Raw genomic sequence first — 20396 nt, forward strand, 5'->3', positions numbered from 1 at the left:
ACCTTTCTTTGTCCACCCTCAATATTTTCAATCACTCTTTGAAAGTTATTGAGTTTGGGTCTGTAAGAAGAGAAAAGAACTTGCATTTTGTGGATGACTGGGCCCTTCTAACTTCGCTCCGCAGCTTTGGGACTCTGTGTCTGGCAGCCCTTAGAATGCATGATTCTTATTCATCCTTCAGTATAATCATTTGTTAGTTCATGCCTGGGCCTTAGGGGCAGCTCTTGGCAGTTAAATCCTTACGTGTCGTATCTTAGTCTTTTTCATAACATGCATGCAAAAATATTTTTACAGATGATTATTTTCATCCATGTAATACTGATTTCTGTCAGCTTTATTTTTTTACCTTAATTCTTAAAACTCTTAAGTTACAAAAGTATTATATGCTCATTGTAATGCAAATAATATCATAGTATTAAAAAATTGAAACCGTTCCCTATTCTTTTTTCCACTCTTCCAAATCCTCTGTAATTAACACAATTAAAGATTGTTTGAATAGCCTCCTAGACATATGCAACATTCATACACACAGATCGTGCAAATCCAGAATTTTTTATTAACTTACAGAAACACTGTCATACTGTTGGTTTTCTTGGAAGCTCCCTTTTTTCCTTCTCCACTGTGTCATGAAACATCTTTCCATGCTTATATACAGTCGACTGTTGAACAACATGGGTTTGAACTGCACAGGTCCACTTACACAGGAAGCACAGGAACTTTTTTCACTAAATATGTACCACACTGTTTACATGATCCCCTGTTGACAGAATCCTTGGATGCAGAACCACAGATCCCAAGGGCTGAATGTGAGTTATATGCAGATTTTTTAATGCGCAGGGAAAATTGGTACCCCTAACCTTCCCACCTCCATGTTGCTCAAGAGTCAACTGTATATAGAGTTCTCTCAGGTCTGATAATGACTGTACAGTGTCCTATTGGAGAAGGAAATGGCAGCCCACTCCAGTATTCCTCCCTGGGGAATCCCAGGGACAGAGGAGCCTTGTGGGCTACAGAATGTGGGGTTGCAGACTCAGACATAATTGAGTGTGCACACGTGTGTGTGCACATGCACACAGTGTTTTATTGGCTCTGTGTGTGTGTGTGTGTGTGTGTGTGTGTGTGTGTGTGTGTGAGTCGCTCAGTCATGTCCGACTCTTTGCGACCCCATGGACTGTAGCCTGCCAGGCTTCTCTGTCCATGGGATTCTTCAGCTATTGGGCATATATGCTGTATTTTTTATATTTATGTGGTTTCTAATTATTCATTACCCCTGAAGTGTTGCCATGGGCATTTAGATACATAGATCATTTTTTTTTGTAGAGTCTTATGGTTGGAGTTGAAAGCTAGTAAGGTATGTGTATTTAAAGTGTTGATAGATACTGCTAAGCTTTCTTTCAATAAGGTGTATTGATTTACACTCCTACCCATGATTTAGTAGACTCTTTGAAGGACACCTAAGAAACTTGGTAGTAGTAGATTTTAAGAGGAGGAACTGGTGTCTAGGGTATAGGAGAGGGATGAAAACTTAATTTTTTAAAAAAAGTTTTATTTATTTTTGGCTGTGTTGGGTCTTAGTTGCAGCACACAGGCTTAGTTGCTCCACAGGGTGTGGGATCTTAGTTCACCAACCAGGAACTGAACTCACGTCCTCTATATTGGCAGGTAGATTCTTAACCATTGGTCACCAGGGAAGTCCTGAGACTTAATTTTTAGAACAGGTTCTTTTGTACCTTTTAAATGTGCTTTGGGCATGCATTATCTCTTCAGAGAAAAACAGCAGTGGCCACACCGTTGCATTTCCTCTGGTCCCACACTTTACAGGTATTCTGCCTCACCAGTCTCTTTAGTAATATTTGAAATAAAAGATTTCATTTAAATGTATATTTCTTTGATGATTAGAAAGGTTGATTTAGTTTCATTTTACTGAATTTTAATTAAAATTGTTTTAAGTAAGGAATACATTCTCACCATAAGAGTAAATAACCCAAACATTGGAGATAAAGCCTTAATCGCCCATCCCTGCCCCTTCTTGGTGCTGCCATGCTTGCTGTTCCCGGCAGAGCTGCTAGGCTGCCAGTTGGGGTGTAACTTTGTAGGATTAGTCTCTGCATTGAATATGTCATTTTGTTTTGTGTGTGTTTCTTTTCAACATAAAGTTACTTAGGGAATATGTAGACTCCACAGGCTGAGGCACCCAGCCAGCAGCTGTGAGCACTGGGTCCCTTCCCTCTATACGTGCATGTGCTGTGGGGGACACCGAGAACTTCCTGAACTTCAAACTTTTGATCTTCTTCTTGAAAACTTGAGATAATGTATACAGTCCTCTGCATATAAGAACAAAGAATGAGTGTATTTTTATCTCCAAAATCATATTTGAAAGGAAGTCAAGTGTGTAGTTGAAAAGCCTTTGACATTCACGTGGCTCATTTCACAAAAATATAATACTTTGAACTTCATTTATCATTGGTTAGCAAGCTTGGTTATATTTTCACTTTTTCTAGGAGTTGAATATCAGGGAGAAGATGTACTAATAAATTTTTGCAGAACTAACTTTTCCCTTTTGTACTAATCATACTAGTTTTTACTTTCCTCCCGAAGTCTCCCAGTTCTTCCACTTAACCTTTGATGTGTGGTCTGTCCTCTAATATTTTTATACAGATGATAACTTTCAAGTTCCTGCCAGAAAAAATTCCAGGAAGACTCTTTTTATCTTGCCTTCCAGGTCTCCTCCATCCCCCCTCCCTCCTCCTCATCCACTCTGTTCCCACAATGTCTCCTCTTCACTGTCCGAGGACACCAACCACTTTGGACTCGCCGTCAAGGGCAGGTCTTCTCACTGAGGTCCCCCATCACCCCAGGACCCTTTGTCCTCCTGTCTTCTGCCACAGCTGTCCTGAGGTCTCTGCTTTCAGGCTGTAGGGCACTGCCAGGCAACATGATGAATCCCTGCTCTCTTCAGCGGACCAATAGACAACAACTCTTTGGTTATTCATCTCCTGTTTGACTTCCTAACCCATTTCCTTCGATGACTATTACAATGGCTTTTCACAGTTTTCAAGTCTCAGTCTAGCATCCTCGCTCTCTAAGGATGACATCATCTCCTTTTTTTAAATGAAAGGATGTAGGTCAGGGATCACAGACTCAACTGCCCAGAGAGGCCTTCTGAATTACTGAAATGAAGGAGGAGATGGGCAGGTTACAGCCACATTAGTTGTCCTGTGGAAGCCTGGCCTGGTGTTGCCCATCTTTCTCTTTTTTCTAGAAAAGTCAAGAGTCTGGTTTTCTAGGTGAAATCTCTACAATTTAAGTCATAGTTTTTTGAAACTCTTTGGAGGATGACAAAGCACATCTGACAGCTGGTCATCTTTACTTTCAAGCTTCATTTTCTTTCTCTGCCTTAACATATTTCTTTCTTTTCATTTGCCTCTCTCTCTTTTTTTTTTTGTCCCCAGGGTCACTTGTTTTTTTTCTTGAGTATTCAGTTGTTTCCTCATCATCACCTTTTTTTTTTTTCAAGAAATAAAAGCTTTTTATATTATATTAGAATATAGCCGATTAACAATGTTGTGATAGTTTCAGGTGGACATCCAAAGGGACTCGGCCATATATATACATGTATCCATTCTCCCCCAAGCTCCCCTCCCATCCAGGCTGGCACATACATTGAGCAGAATTCCACGTGCTGTACAGTCTGTCTTTGTTGGTTATCTGTTTTAAAGATAGCTGTGTGCACATGATCATCCCCAACTCCCTGACTCTGCCTTTCCCCCGCCCTTCCCCCTGGCAGCCATAAGTTCACTCTCCAGGTCTGAGTCTGTTTTTGTTTCGTCTGTACATTTGTGTCATTTCTTTTTTGTTTCCACGTATAACTCCATATCACCTCTGATCTGCATAGGGACCTTCAGAAGGTCCCTCTTCCAGAAGAACAAATAATTCTTCAATGTTCTTGTCTCTATCTCATCTTTTCTTTCTTCTTTTTGAGTTTGTTGAATAAGTGGTAACATTCATCGCTTTTACCTTCTCACTTACTCCTTTAACCTCTCCCATCTGTCCGTTGTCTTCACAACTCCTCTGAAGCTCTTTCATTCTTTGAATTCAACCATCTGTAGTAACCTGAGTATTCTTCTCTAAACAATACTTCTTCATCTGTTTTCACTAGCCCACCTAAACATATTACCTCTCTGAGGTTTTCTCACTGGCCCACTCTCGACACTTCTCCTGTTGGTACTGGTAGCCCACAGTTTGTAATGTGCCAGTCCATCAGATTCAACACATTCGTGTAGGATTTACTATATCACTTCTCTCCCACCTCCAGCTCTTTGAACTGATTTCTATCAGTATTAATGGCACCACTATTTTCCCCAGACATTTAGGTTCAAAACTTTGCTGCTATGTTTGAGTTCTCCTCCATCTCTTCTCTCATGTTATATTAATATTTTCTCCATACATAATATAACTGATGTTTGTGTCTTCTTTCCTTTTACTTGACTAAATTAGGATAGAGGTGGTCTTCTCCTGCCTTGGCACATCCATGTTAATTTATATAAAATGAAACTCTGACCATGCCACTCACTGGCTGAGGAAACCTCTGTTTTTTTGCCAAATCTAGTCCAGTCTTTTGAGTACCACTTGTCAAAGGCTTTTAGAATCTAGCCACCTCTCTCACTGCCCTTTTACTCCATCCGATCGGAACACTGCCATTCTGTGACCCCCGCCAGGCTCTTGTTTTCTCTGAAATTCTGTCTCTTTGTTTTTTCTACTCCTTTCTGTGGTCTATTAAACTTCTACACATTGTGTAAACTTTCATCCTACCCATCATCTCTTTTTTAAAAAGCGCCCCCCATAACTACCCTTAACTCTAAGTTACTTGCCCCACCTAATTTTTTTCCCAACCATTTTATCTGCTCCTCTCATGTTATATTACATTATGGATAATTAGTATACCTCTCTTCCCTCCTGCTCCTGCTGCTAAGTCAGTTCAGTTGTGTCCGACTCTTAGTGACCCCATGGACTGCAGCCTACTGCTCCTCCATCCATGGGGTTTTCCAGGCAACGATGGAGTGGGGTGCCATTGCCTTTTCCGCATCCCTCCTGATGGATTATAAACTTCTTTTAAAGACTGTGCTTTTAAGGTTTCACTCCCTGCAGCACGTAGCCCAGTGGTAGGTACTGAATATATATTTTAAATGAGAACTTTGGGGTTATTACTAATTAAAACATAGACCATTGAATGCCCCCCACCCCACTGAAATTCAGCAAATAATTCATGAAGTGTCTGTGCTAAATAAACATCATGCTTGACACATGATAGGCTCTTTGTGAAAGTAAACAGAAGTTGCTGCGCCTCACTTGAATGCTTCCTAGACGGGCAAGTAGATTAGTTCTGTGGCTGTTCAAGGACAGTTGATTCTGCCTACTGTTTGCAAAATATGGAAGATACTTTTATCACACAGCAGGGGTAGTTTTTGTTCAGAAGTGCTGTTTAAACAGAAATTGGCAAGAACTCAACAATTTAGAGTAGTCACTTAGTTGGGAAAGAAAAGAGGGGACACTTTAAGGTTGAGCTTTAATTTTGAGGAGGAGACTTTCACTTTAATTAGAGGTAATCATTTTAAAAGGATAATAATGACAGCTTTGTTTGTTTGAGAGCTTACTGTGTGCTGGCTTCTTTTTCTCAATGAACTCAGAGAGTCTCCCACAGTAGTTGTGAAGTTGTGCATGCATGCATGCTCAGTCATTTTTGACTCTTTAGTGACCCCATGGCCTGCAGCCCACTAGCCTCCTCTGTCGATGGCATTTTTCCAGGCAAGGATACTGGAGTGCATTGCCATTTTCTCCTCCAGGAGATCTTTCCCTCCCAGGGATCAAACCTGCATGTCCCATGTCGGCAGGCAGATTCTTTACTACTGAGCCACCTGGGAAGCCCAGTTGTAAAGCATTATCTCCATTTCACAGATAGGACCCTGAAGCACAGAGAAGTAAGCTGGTTAAAGGCCACACAGCTGGAGAGTGGTGGAGCTGGGATTCAGCGCAACGGCCTGTTCTAGAGCCGTTCAACCCCAGCCCCTGTCCACTTCATGCTGGTTTTCTTCACTGTACCATGTGATACCTGTATCTACCTAATTATCAACAAAGGGCAGGAAAAAATTAACCAACTTGAATATTTAAAGTGAACTGGATCATGTTAAAATTGAACTTGGGAATGCAATGAGACTGTGGGACACTCTACAGGACAAATAACCCAGTTTCTTCAATAAATAACTTGTTAGGAGAAAGAATAGAGATGAAGGAGGAAACCTATAGATTAAAAGTTCTTAGGAAAGCTTCATAGGAAATGTCTGTACACACCTTCCCTCAATTTTATTATAAAACCTACAATGGCTCTTAAAAAGTAGTCTTTAAAAAAAATGCATGACTCCCCAAATTCTTAACAAACCTATCAACCAACCACCATGGTGAACTCTGAGGAGTTCCTAATGCAAACAAAGAAATAGTCTTTTAAAATATAACTTCTTTGAGACAGTTGGAAATATGATTAACTGGAAATGTGGTGGTATTGAAATAGAAATTCCTCTTCCTAACAATAAAAAGTATTACTAATTTGGGGGGATATGATAATAGTTTTATAGTTATATTATCTTTTAGAGATGCAATAATATCCATGGACGAAATGTTAGAATTTCTGGGATTTGCTTCAAGGTAATATGAAACTATGAACTTGCAGATGTTCAAGCTGATTTTAGAAAAGGCAGATCAAATTGCCAACATCTGCTGGATCATCGAAAAAGCAAGAGAGTTCCAGAAAAAACATCTATTTCTGCTTTCTTGACTATGCCAAAGCCTTTGACTGTGTGGATCACAGTGAACTGTGGAAAATTCTTCAAGAGATGGGAATACCAGACCACCTGACCTGCCTCTTGAGAAACCTATATGCAGGTCAGGAAGCAACAGTTAGAACTGGACATGGAACAACAGACTGGTTTCAAATAGGACATGGAACAACAGACTGGTTCCAAATAGGAAAAGGAGTACGTCAAGACTGTATATTGTCACCCTGCTTATTTAACTTCTATGCAGAGTACATCATGAGAAATGCTGGGCTGGAAGAAGCACAAGCTGGAATCAAGATTGCAGGGAGAAATCTCAATAACCTCAGATATGCAGATGACACCACCCTTATGGCAGAAAGTGAAGAGGAACTAAAAAGCCTCTTGATGAACGTGAAAGAGGCAAGTGAAAAAGTTGGCTTAAAGCTCAACATTCAGAAAATGAAGATCATGGCATCTGGTCCCATCACTTCATGGCAAATAGATGGGGAAATAGTGGAAACATTATCAGACTTTATTTTTGGGGGCTCCAAAATCAGTGCAGATGGTGATTGCAGCCATGAAATTAAAAGACGCTTACTCCTTGGAAGAAAAGTTATGACCAACCTAGATAACGTATTGAAAAGCAGAGACATTACTTTGCCAACAAAGGTCCGTCTAGTCAAGGCTATGGTTTTTCCAGTGGTCATGTATGGATGTGAGAGTTGGACTGTGAAGAAAGCTGAGCGCCGAAGAATTGATGCTTTTGAAGTGTGGTGTTGGAGAAGACTCTTGAGAGTCCCTTGGACTGCAAGGAGATCCAACCAGTCGATTCTAAAAGAGATCAGTCCTGGATGTTCTTTGGAAGGAATGATGCTAAAGCTGAAACTCCAGTACTTTGGCCACCTCATGTGAAGAGTTGACTCATTGGAAAAGACTCTGATGCTGGGAGGGATTGGGGGCAGGAGGAGAAGGGGACAGCAGAGGATGAGATGGCTGGATGGCATCACCAGTTCGATGGACGTGAGTTTGAGGGAACTCCGGGAGTTGGTGATGGACAGGGAGGCCTGGTGTGCTGTGACTCATGGGGTCGCAAAGAGTCAGACACGACTGAGCAACTGAACTGAACTGAACTGAATATGAGATTATGGGTGGAAGAGAGTGTAGATAGAATGGGATTGGCTGTGGGTCGTGATTGTTGAAGCTGATAATGGGCCCCTGCACTCATTGGATTAATCTGCTTATGTTTTTATATCTTTGAAAATTTCCATAATAAAAGTTGGGGAAGGGAGCAGGTAAATTCAACTTATGGTGCTATTTCTAAGTCCAAGGAGTTGTTTAGCCTTCTTCAGGTTTTATCCTGACTCAGTATTCAGACCAAGTAGAATTAGACACTGATTCAAACCCAAGATAAGGTTTGTATCTCTTGATCATTATGGAGAGACTCCAAATTAAAAAAAGAAAAATTAAGGGCATTGGAAAAATAGTAAAATTTGCCCTCAATCTGGCTTCTATCTTAAGAGAGGACACTGAACAAACTCACGGTTGCTTCCAAAAGCCAAAGCCTATCCTCACATCATGAAGGAGAGTTGTTAGGGTCTGATGGGAAAGAGGAATCAGTTACGGCTGGTCAGACAGCTGAGCATGTGTAACAGAGTAGGATCAGAAGTGTTTTTCTTTTTTTTCTTCATGTTTTCTGGATCTCTGGGCTTCCCTCATAGCTCAGAAGGCAATGGCACCCCACTCCAGTACTCTTGCCTGGAAAATCCTATGGACGGAGGGGCCTGGTGGACTGCAGTCCACGGGGTTGCTAAGAGTCGGACATGACTGAGCGACTTCACTTTCATGCATTGGAGAAGGAAATGGCAACCCACTGCAGTGTTCTCACCTGGAGAATCCCAGGGATAGGGGAGCTTGGTGGGCTGCCGTCGATGGGGCCGCACAGAGTCGGACACGACTGAAGCGACTTAGCAGCAGCAGCAGCAGCAGCAGCAGGAACAGCAGCAGCAGCATAGCTCAGTTGGTAAAGAATCCGCCTGCAGTGCAGGAGACCCTGGTTCGATTCCTGGATCGGGAAGATCCCGCTGGAGAAGGGATAGGCTATCCACTCTAGTATTCTTGGGCTTCCCTTGTGGCTCAGCTGGTAAAGAATCCGCCTGCAATGTGGGAGACCTGGGTTCGATCCCTGGGTTGGGAAGATCCCCTGGAAAAGGGAAAGGCTACCCACTGCAGTATTCTGGCCTGCAGGATTCCATGGACTTTACAGTCCGTGGGGTCACAAAGAGTGAAACACCACTGAGTGACTTTCACTTTCTGGGTCTTGGCAAGTTTCATTCTTTCTCTTAGAAAGCATTTCTATATTTTTTATTGCTGACTGTTAAAAATCAAGGTTTTTAAGGAAAACGTTCTTTTTCTAATAATGAGATATTGCTCAAAGTGGTTTCCGACAGGTTGATTCTGATTGTGAATTATGCTTCCTCACTCATTTCTGTAGAATATCAAGTTGCCAGCATCCTGCCTTTCTTTACTGAGCTCGTCTGGTTCAACTTTCTAAAGATGTTTAGGGTGAGGAGTGGTGGCCGAGGGGCCTTAGTTCGCTTTGGAAGCAGGTGTGATGCCAGGATGTTCTCTGCTCACTGATGGTGTGTGAGTGTAGTGGGTCAGACGGCCACATAGCCTTTTCCCAGCAGCCTTCAGCATCCTTTGGTTCCTGGTCTCTCATTCTCATGCCTTCCTCTCCAGGACTCCTTCCTTCTCCCAGGCCCTTCCTTCCTTCCTACGGTCTTTTTTAAAGTATAGTTGCTTTACAGTGTTGTGTTTCTGTTGTACAGCAAAGTAAATCAGCTGTATGTTTACATATGGTGGTGGTAGTCTAGCTGCTATGTCATATCTGACTCTTTGAGACCTCGTGGACTGTGGCCTGCCAGGCTCCTCTGTCCATGGGATTATCTCAGGCAAGAATACTCGAGTCGGTTGCCATGCCCTCCTCCAGGGGATCTTCTTAACGCAGGGATCAAACCCAGGTCTCCTGCTTGGAGGCGGATTCTTTACCAACTAACCCCTCTTTTTTGAATATCCTTCCTATTTAATCCTCACAGAGCACTGAGTAGGGTTCCCTGAGCTATGAAGTTGGTTCTCTTTAGTTATCTATTTTATGCATAGTATTAATAGTGTATATATGTTAATCCCAATCTCCCAATTTATTCTGTCCCTCCTTTCCACCTTAGTATCCATACATATTGTTTTCTACTGTCTGTGTCTGTATTTTCGTTTGCAAATAAAATTCTTCAGTGGCTTTGTTATCATGACTGGTTTTTTCAGCTCTGGCACCCTTTTGTCTTTAGGTATTCTCCTTGGCACTTCGCAAAAGCCATCTTGTCAGTGACCACTTTCAGACTGATGGAGCCCAACCACAAATGAACCCAGGCTTCTTTCTTGAACTCCACACCTGTTCTCCCAACTCCATTGTATGTATTTACCCTGTGGCTCGATGGGCATTGCAGTTGCAGTATGATCAACATTTAATTGTCACCCCCTATATGATACACACACATGCACGCACTTTGTTTTCCATTCTCTTCTGCGTTCTGTCACCAGACATCAGAAGCCATAGAGCTTGACCCCCGGCCTTCATCCCTTGATAAGTCTCCTAAAGCTTTTCTCACCCTCCCTCTCCCTTCCATTTTCTCTGCTAGTTCACGCCTTTGGAAGCCAGTTGTTGCATCCTTGCTTCCAAATTTGATATTGTTTCCAGAGTGATCTTTTAAAAATGAAATTTGATTATGTTTTTCTCCTGCTTTAATGCCTTCTGCAGTTGTCTCTAAAACTTTGTTAGGAAACTGCTGTCACTAAATTTGTGAGCACCTCTTTCAGTCTGTGTTTATTTATTATAATTAATATATACATTATTGCATGGATATTAGATATTATAAACACATAGTGGTAGGAATTAATAGGATATAATGTTTTAAAATAAATACTCTGTTTTTTAAATTGTTGGCTGTTTTTTCTCCCTCTCAATCAATAATAATTTTAGTGAGAATAATGCTTATTAAAAAAAATCTATTTCTACTTTGTTGTACAGTAATTTTAATGTCTGTTTCAAAGTTCAGTTTATTTATATAATTATAAATTTTTAAGTTGTCATTATTGAAAAAGTTAATTTAGAAGACATATAGATCCAAATGGGAGACATGCAGTGACTACTACTTGTTCATTTTTAATCCATCAGCTCCAGAAATGTTTGGTTGAAATCAGCCAGTCAGTTGCAGTCTAGTGTAGTATTCTGAGGGATTAAGACTAGAATCCTGACTTGGCTGTTTACTAAATTAGGTACTTTGCTTAATCTGTGTCTTAGTTTTTCTATCTGTGAAATGAGGAAATAATAGTCTCTCCCTCATGGACAGATTGAGTGATTAACACGCATCAAGCACTGATGCCTGATCCATAAACAGTAAGCCATCAGTAAGTGGTAGCTATTATTTTCTTCTTTAATGTTAATGAATTATTTTAAAAAAGAATGGGAATATGCCACAGTTTCTTACTTTTAATAGGGCTTTAAAAAGTAAAACTCTTAATTTTGTACTTTAAGACAAGATTAGACAGATTGTTTCTTTTGATATGTGTAAAATGGTAACTCAGGGCTCCTTAATATACATTTTTGGTTACCATTTTGAATGAAAATTTCCCCATGTTTTAATTTATATTTTTCTCGTATGAGATTGGGGCTTAAAATGTTTTTTCTTAGAAGTATAAACACTTAAATAAAGTTGTATTTTATATCATCTATAGTAGTCATTTCTTTTATCCAATATGGCATTTCTATTAGCATCTGTAATAAGAGGATGCCTATAATGTTATTCTTCCCATTTGATGGATGAGGAAACTTGAGGCTTACTTGGGTTAAGTGACTTGACCAAAATCATATAGATGAAAAGTTATGGATATGAAATATTAAAACCCAGGCTGATCTGTTCCAAAGTCTACACTTTCAGTCATCATGCTCTGCTCCCTTTGACAGAAATAATATATGATCTTCATTGTAAAATTATATAGATAATCAAAAAGGAAACTAAAACTATATTCATCTGATATTCCACCACTGTCAGCATGTTAGGCTGTGATAGCGTATCGCAGAGGAAGAGAGAAGACCTATCACAGACAGACTCTGGGAGTAGGAGAGGGTTTTTTTCTTGTGTGTGTGTGTGTGTCTCCGTGCGACTCTGAAAGAAGGAGCGACGAAGGACCCTAGGAGAGGGTTTTTTAAAAGAAATAGTTATTTGTTTTTTATTCAGCTGTGTCAGGTGTTAGTTGTGGCATGCGGGATCTTCAGTTGTGGCATGCAAACGCTTTGTTGCGGCATGTGGGATCTAGTTTCCTGACCAAGGATCAAACCCGGGTTCCCTGCATTGGAAGCTTGAAGTCTTAGCCACTGAACCACCAGCAAGATCCCATAAAAAAACATGTGAACACCTGTCCCTTCATTTGCCACTGTGTGTGTACATGTGTGCATGCGCATATGCGTGCAGTTTTCCTCCTCCAGGCAATCTTTTCTACCCAGGGGTCAAACTTGCATCTCCTACGTTGGCAGGCAGATTCTTTACCACTGTACTACCTGGGAAGCCCTTGGCACTATACCCTCCTTCCCATTTCTCTAGTGAAAGATACGTGACTGGTAGTAGACTTCTGCAGGGTCAGTGATGAAGAGGAAGAACAAAGTATTGAAAACCATAGATGATTATCCTTCCTGATTGTTTACCCTGTGTACCTGTGTATTTACAAAAATCAATTAATGTCTCATGAAGGTCCTTGGTGTCCTTAACCCTTGGTAACCATAGCCCTCTCACCTTGGCTTGCTTAGTGTTCTGTCTAATGGATATACTTCAGTGTAGCTGTTGCTAGACACAGTTAAAGTGTTGCTATTTTTCTTATTAAGATTATAAATAATATTGTGAAAATTAGATACAAAAATTTTTGCTCACTTGTTGAAACATTTAGTTTAGCTTAGTTACTATGGAGTGCTGGATCAAAGACTATTACATTTTTAAGGCTTATGATAACCACTGCCAGTTGCCAATATTCCCTAGGAAAACCCATCTCCCAGTTTGGCTCCCATTAAAATGAGAAAGAGGAAAGGATAGGAAAAGAAAGGGAACAATATTTTAATGGCATGAAGAAGATGGAAAAGTCAGGGTGTCAGCCTTGGATGGTGTGATTTGAAAGAAGTGGGCTGCCTTTTTGTGGACTGGAACCTCTCGTGATAAAGGTGAATTGCATATTGTCCCTTGTATTTGTTTTCTTTTTTATTGAATGTTAGGGGTACGTGAGGACTGGAGCACTAAATGTTTTCTCCTATGTCCTTTTTTAGAATTGCTCTGGACTCTCTTGAGATTTAGAAAATTTATAGGTCATTGTGTCTTTCTGATTATGGAAGCTGAAAATCAACTAGGTATTTTAACTGGTGTTTTTCTAAAATAATACTAAGCTCCAAGGTGTTATCTTGGTTGACAGGAGTTTTAACAGGAGGTAGCAGAGTTGGACTTATCTTAGGTAAAAAACCCTTGGCTTTGGATATACTTGGACACTTTTAATTGAAGGATAATTGCTTTACAGAATTTTGTTGTTTTCTATCAAACCTCAATATGAATCAGCCATAGGTATACATGTATTCCCTCCCTCTTGAACCTCCCTCCCATCTCCCTCCTCATCCCATCCCTCTAGGTTGATATAGAGCCCCTGTTTGAGTTGTCTGAGCCGTACAGCAAATTCCTGTTGACTGTCTATTTTACATATGGTAATATAAGTTTCCATGTTACTCTTTCCGTACATCTCACCCTCTCTTCCCCTTTCCCCATGTCCATAAGTCTGTTCTCTATGTTTGTTTCTCCATTGCTGATCTGCAAGTAACTTCTTCAGTACTATCTTTCTAGATTCCATATATGTGTGTGAAGTCGCTCAGTCGTGTCTGACTCTTTGTGACCCCATGGGGTGTAGCCTACCAGGCTCCTCCCTCCATGGGATTATCCAGGCAAGAGTACTGGAGTGGGTTGCCATTTCCTTCTCCAGGGGCTCAGTCATGTCCGACTCTTGGCAACTCCATGAGGTGTAGCCTACCAGGCTCCTCCCTCCATTGGATATTCCAGGCAAGAGTACTGGAGTGGGTTGCTATTTCCTTCTCCAGGGGATCTTCCCAACCCAGGGATTGAACCCAGGTCTCCTGCATTCCAGGCAGACGCTTTAACCTCTGAGCCACCAGGGAAATCACCAATTCCATATATATGTGTGTTATTATACGATATTTATCTTTCTCTTTCTGACTTAGTTCACTCTGTGTAATAGTCTATAGGTTCATCCACCTCATTAGAACTGACTCAGACGGTTTTCTTTTTATGGCTGAGTAATATTCCACTGTGTATATGTACCACAACTTCTTTATCCATTAATCTGTCAATGGACATCTAGGTTGCCTCCATGTTCTAGCTGTTGTAAATAGTGCTGCAATGAATAATGAATACATGTGTCTCTTTCAATTTTGTTTTCCTGAGGGTATATGCCTAAGAGTGGGATTTCTGGGTCATATGGTGGTTTTATTCCTAGTTTTTTAAGGAATCTCCATACCATCTTCCATAGTGGCTGAATCAACTTACATGCCCACCAGCAGTGTAAAAGCATTCCCTTTTTCTGATACTGAGTTGTATGAGCTGCTTTGCATATTTTGGAAATTAATCCTTTGTCAGTTGTTTCATTTGCTATTTTCTCCCATTCTCAGGGTTGTCTTTTCACCTTGCTTATAGTTTTCTTTGCCATGAAAAAGCTTTTAAGTTTAATCAGGTCCCACTTGTTTACTTTTGTTTTTATTTCCATTACTCTAAGAGGTAGGTCATAGAGGATCTTGCTTTGATTTATGTCATTGAGTGTACTGCCTATGTTTTCTTCTAAGAGTTTTATAGTTTCTGGTCTTACATTTAGGTCTTTAATCCATTTTGAATTTATCTTTGGGTATGGTGTTAGGAAGTGTTCTAATTTCATTTTTTTAACATGTAGCTGTTCAGTTTTCCCAGTGCCACTTACTGAAGAGGCTGTCTTTGCCCCATCGTATATTCTTGCCTGCTTTGTCAAAAATAAGGTACCCATAGGTGCATGAGTTTATTTCTGGGCTTTCTATCTTGTTCCATTGGCCTATATTTCTGTTTTTGTGCCATTACCATACTATCTTGATGACTATAGCTTTGTAGTGTAATCTGAAGTCAGGAAGGTTGATTCATCCAGCTCCATTCTTCTTTCTCAGTACTGCTTTGGCTACTCAGGGTCTTTTGTGTTTCCATATGAATTGTGAAATTTTTTGTTCTAATTCTGTAAAAAAATGCTATTGGTAATTTGATAGGGATTGCATTGAATCTGTAAATTGCATTTGGTATTATAGTCATTTTCACAATATTGATTTTCCCTAATCAGGAACATGGAATATCTCTCCATCTGTTTATGTCATCTTTGATTTCTTTCATCAGTGTCTTATAATTTTCTGTATAGAGTTCTTTTGTCTCTTTAGGTAAGTTTATTCCTAGATATTTAATTCTTCTTGTTGCAGTGGTGAATGGGATTGATTCCTTAATTTCTCTTTCTGATTTTTCATTGTTAGTATATAGGAATGCAAGTGATTTCTGTGTATTGATTTAGTGTACTGCAACTTTGCTAAAATGATTAGCTCTAGTAATTTTCTGATACTATCTTTAGGGTTTTCAATGTACAATTTCATGTCATCTACAAACTGAGAGCTTTACGTCTTCATTCTGATCTCGATTCCTTTTATTTCTTTTTTTCTCTGATTGCTGTAACCAGGGCTTCCAGAACTATGTTGAATAATACCAGTGAAAGTGGATGCCCTTGTCTTGTTCCTGATCTTAGGGAGAATGGTAAAAAAACTAAAAGTTTTTCACCATTGAGAATAATGTTTTCGTGGGCCGATCATATATGGCCTTTACTATGTTGAGGTAGGTTCCTTCTATGCCCATTTTTTGAAGAGCTTTAATCATAAATGGGTGCTGAATTTTGTCAAAGGCTTTTTTTGCATCTGTTATCCTATGGTTTTTACCCTTTGCTCTGTTAATATGGTGTATCACATTGGTTGGTTTGCATATATTGAAGAATCCTTGCATCCCTGGAATAAACCCAACTTGATCATGGTGTATGAGCTTTTTGATGTGTTGTTGAATTCTGTTTGGTAAAATTTTGTTGAGGATTTTTGCATCTATGTTCATCAGTGATATTGGCCTGTACTTTTCTTTTCTTGTGTTGTCTTTGTCTGCTTTTGGTATCAGGGTGGTGGTGGCCTCAGAGAATGAGTTTGGAAGTGTTCCTTCCTCTGCAGTTTTTTGGAAGAGTTTTGGAAGGATAGGCATTAGCTCTTTAAATGTTTAATAGAATTCTCCTGTGAAGACTTCTGGTCCTGGGCTTTTGTTTTTTGGGAGATTTTTGATCACAGCTTTGATTTCAGTGCTTGTAATTGGGATGTTCATTAATTTCTATTTCTTCCTGGTTCAGTCTTAGAAGGTTGAACTTTTTAAGAATCTATCCTTTTCTTCCAGGTTATCTGTTTTATTGCCATATAGTTCTTCATAATAGTCTCTTATAATCCTTGTCTGTTGCATTGTCTGTTGTAACCTCTCCTCTTTCATTTCTAATTTTGTTGATTTGATTCTTCTCTTTTTCTTGATGTGTCTGGCTAAAGGTTTGTCAAATTTGTCTGTCTTCTCAAAGAACCAGCTTTTTGTTTTATTAATCTTTATTGTTGTTTCTCTTCTATTTCTTTTTCATTTATTTCTGCTCAGATCTTTATGATTTCCTTCCTTCTGCTAATTTTGGGGGTTTTTTGTTCTTTTTCCAGTTGTTTTAGGTGTAAAGTTAGGTTGTCTATTTGATATTTTTTGTTGTTGTTTCTTGAGGTAGGATTGTTATCGCTATAAACTTCCCTCTTAGAACTGCGTTTGCTGCATCTCATAGGTTTTGAGTTGTCATGTTTTCATTGTCATTTGTTTCTAGGAATTTTTTTATTTCCCTTTTGATTTCTTCAATAACCTGTTCATTATTTAGAAATGTATAACTGAATCTCCATGTGTTTGTGTTTTTTTACAGTTTTTTTCTTGTAATTGATATCTAGTCTCATAGTGTTGTGGTCAGAAAAGATGTTTGATACAATTTCAGTTTTCTTAAATTTACTGAGGTTTGATTTGTGACCCAAGATGTGGTCTATCCTAGAGAATGTTCCATGTACACTTGAGAAGAAGGTGTATTCGTCTGCATTTGGATGGAATGTCCTGAAGATATCAGTGAGATACATCTTGTCTAATGTATCATTTAAGGCTTGTGTTTCCTTATTAATTTTCTGTCTTGATAATCTGTCCATTGGTGTGATTGGGGTGTTAACATCTCCTACTATTACTGTGTTACTGTCAATTTCTCATTTTATGTCTGTTAGTGTTTATCTTATGTATGGAGGTGCTTCTATGTTGGGTGCATAGATATGTACAATTGTTGTCTTCCTCTTGGATTGATCCCTTGATCATTACGTAGTGTTCCTTATCTCTTGTAATATTCTTTATTTTAAGGTCTACTTTGTCTGATACGAGGATTACTACTCCAGCTTTCTTTTGCTTCCCATTTGTGTGGAATATATTTTTCCATCCTCTCACTTTCAGTTTTTAGGTCTGAAGTGGGTTTCTTTTAGACAGCATATATATGGGTTTTGTTTTTGTATCCATTCAGCCAGTCTGTGTCTTTTGGTTGGAGCATTTAATCCACTTATGTTTATAGTAATTATTGATATATATGTTCCTATTGCCATTTTCTTCATTGTTTGGGGTTTGTTTTTGTAGATCTTTTTCTTCTCTTGTATTTCCTGACTATATAAGCTCCTTTAACATTTGTTGTAAAGCTGGTCTAGTGGTGCTGAATGCTCCAAACTTCTGTGTGTCTGAAAAGCTTTTGATTTCTCTATCAATCTTGAATTTTTAAATTATTAATATATATATTTTATTGAAGTATAGTTGATTTACAGTGTTTCAGGTGCACAGCAAGGTGATTCAGTTATACAAATACACATATATTATTTCTGAAATTATTTTCCATCATAGGTTATTACAAAATATTGCCTATATTTCCCTGTGCTATACAGTAAATTTTTATTGCTTGTTGCATATCTGGTTTTAATTAGAAATCTAGCATTCTATTTATACTAAATCAAGCAAATGGAATCAAATGTCATAATTTTCTTAGGCAAAAATTCATAAGATTTCTAAAATATATGTTATGCATATTTATATATATTTATGTAGACAAAGCTTTTCTCTACTTGATAAAGGCTTGAGAAAGAACAAGCCAAAAAAAGAGATGGAGAAATTGGAGAAATATATATATTCAGTAACTTATGTTTCAGGAACGTAATTCTCAGGGAGTAGGTCAGTGAAGTCACCAATCCATTTCTTTCTAAACACAGATGATGCAGAGATCATGGTCCTAGTCTGGGAAAGCAAACACATCTGTTCCTTGTGGGGCAGTTTAATGGGAAGAGCCCCTACTGCTGGGTCAGCAATGATAGAGTTCATAATGGGCCAACCCACTTTTTAGAGCTATAATTACCTCACTGGGGTATGTTGGTTCACAGAGTTCTACTGGCATGATAAAGTGTTATATACCACTGAGCTGGTTATTGTTTTTATTTAAACAATCACTATACACATTTAACACTAGTTCAGGATATTCTTTCAGAATGTGATGGGATCGAAGTGGTTTGACTTTATATTTTTTGAGTGATATTTGCAGTAGCACATTAAATAAAGATAGATGTGGAAGGATTTGATTCTACAGGATTTCTTGGGTATGGAGGATAGAGTTGTAGGGGTAGTATAGTTGTTTTTCCTACATTTTTGCAAAAGAACATATTTCAGAATATTTATATAATATTTTCCCTCTGAAGACATGACTGACTATAGTCAGCAGTCTGATTTCTACCAGACTACCCCTCTGCTTCAAGAAGTGTGCAAATACAATGAAACAAACTAAAAGCAAAGTGAAAAGACAGCCTTCAGAATGGGAGGAAATAATAGCAAATGAAACAACTGACAAAGAATTAATCTCTAAAATATACAAGAAGCTCATGTAGTTCAATGCCAGAAAAATAAACAACCCAATCAAAAAGTGGGCCAAAGAACTAAACAGACATTTCTCCAAAGAAGCCTTCAGATGGCTAACAAACACAGGAAAAGATGCTCAGCATCACTCATTATCAGAGAAATGCATATCAGAATCATGAGGTACCATCTCACACTGGTCAGAATGGCTGCCATCAAAAAGTCTACAAACAATAAATGCTGGAGAGGGTGTGGAGTAAAGGGAACCCTCTTATACTGTTGGTGGGAATGCAAACTAGCATAGCCACTATGGAGAACAGTGTGGAGATTTTTTTAAAAACTGGAAATAGAACTGCCATATGACCCAGCAATCCCACTGCTGGGCATACTCACCGAGGAAACCAGAATTGAAAGAGACACATGTACCCCAATGTTCATTATAGCACTGTTTACAATACTTAGGACATGGAAGCATCCTAGATGTCCATCAGCAGACAAATGGATAAGGAAATTGTGGTACGTATACACAATGGAATATTATTCAGCTATTAAAAAAAAACGCTTTTGAGTCAATTCTAATGAGGTGGATGAACCTGGAGCCTATTATACAGAGTGAAGTAAGTCAGAAAGAGAAACACCAATATAGTATATTAATGCATATATATGGAATTTAGAAAGATGGTAATGACGACCCTATATGCAAGACAGAAAAAGAGACATAGATGTAGAGAACAGACTTTTGGACTGTGGGGAAGGCAAGGGTGAGATGATGTGAGAGAATAGCATTGAAACATGTGTATCACCATATGTAAAACAGATGACCAGTGCAAGTTCGATGCATGAAGCAGGGTGCTCAAAGCTGGTGCTCTGGGACAACCCAGGGGAATGGGGTGAGGAGGGAGGTGGGAGGGGGGTTCAGGATGGGGGGACACATGTACACCCATGGCTGATTCATGTTGACATATGGCAAAAAGCAGCACAATATTGTCAATAATTAGCCTCCAATTAGAATAAATTAATTAATTTAAAAATAAAAGAATTGTGCAAATAATTGGAACATCTACTCTAAAATTCTTGCCCCCAATTGAAATGGAACCCACTGTTTAAATGTATTAGGTACATTTTACATTATAGCTCATAATGTTTTTAATATATAAGATTTTCACTGTGGTCCATGATATTTATTAAAAAAATAAAGTTTAAATATTTGTCACAAAGGAAAATTGGTGTGTTTGGAAGCTGAGCTGTGTTCATTCTCTCATCCCCACCCCCTGCCTTATACAATTGCATAACACATGCAATTGTATATAGATTTATTTTTATATGAAACTTCATGGTGGACTTTCATCACTTCGATCAGTTCAGTAAAAGTGTTCAAAGAATAACAACTTTTGAATTCCGAAATTGCTTAGAATTTTTGAATTAGACTCTTTCTGTGGGAAGTAAAAAGTATTTGCCAATATTG

The 20396-nt window shown here is 39.0% G+C and overlaps 1 protein-coding gene and 1 non-coding gene across 10 annotated transcripts in view; one reads left to right on the forward strand and one right to left on the reverse strand.

Moving 5' to 3' along the window:
- The window catches only part of PPFIBP1 (PPFIA binding protein 1), a 201737-nt gene that overhangs the window by 41583 nt on the left and 139758 nt on the right, over positions 1-20396 (forward strand). The window lies entirely within an intron of this gene.
- Positions 13993-14064, reverse strand: TRNAS-GGA. Its single transcript has one exon. It is a non-coding gene; the product is annotated as a tRNA-Ser (tRNA).

Source organism: Oryx dammah, unplaced genomic scaffold (assembly GCF_014754425.2).
Source record: "Oryx dammah isolate SB20612 unplaced genomic scaffold, SCBI_Odam_1.1 HiC_scaffold_29, whole genome shotgun sequence".
Lineage (NCBI taxonomy): Eukaryota > Metazoa > Chordata > Mammalia > Artiodactyla > Bovidae > Oryx > Oryx dammah.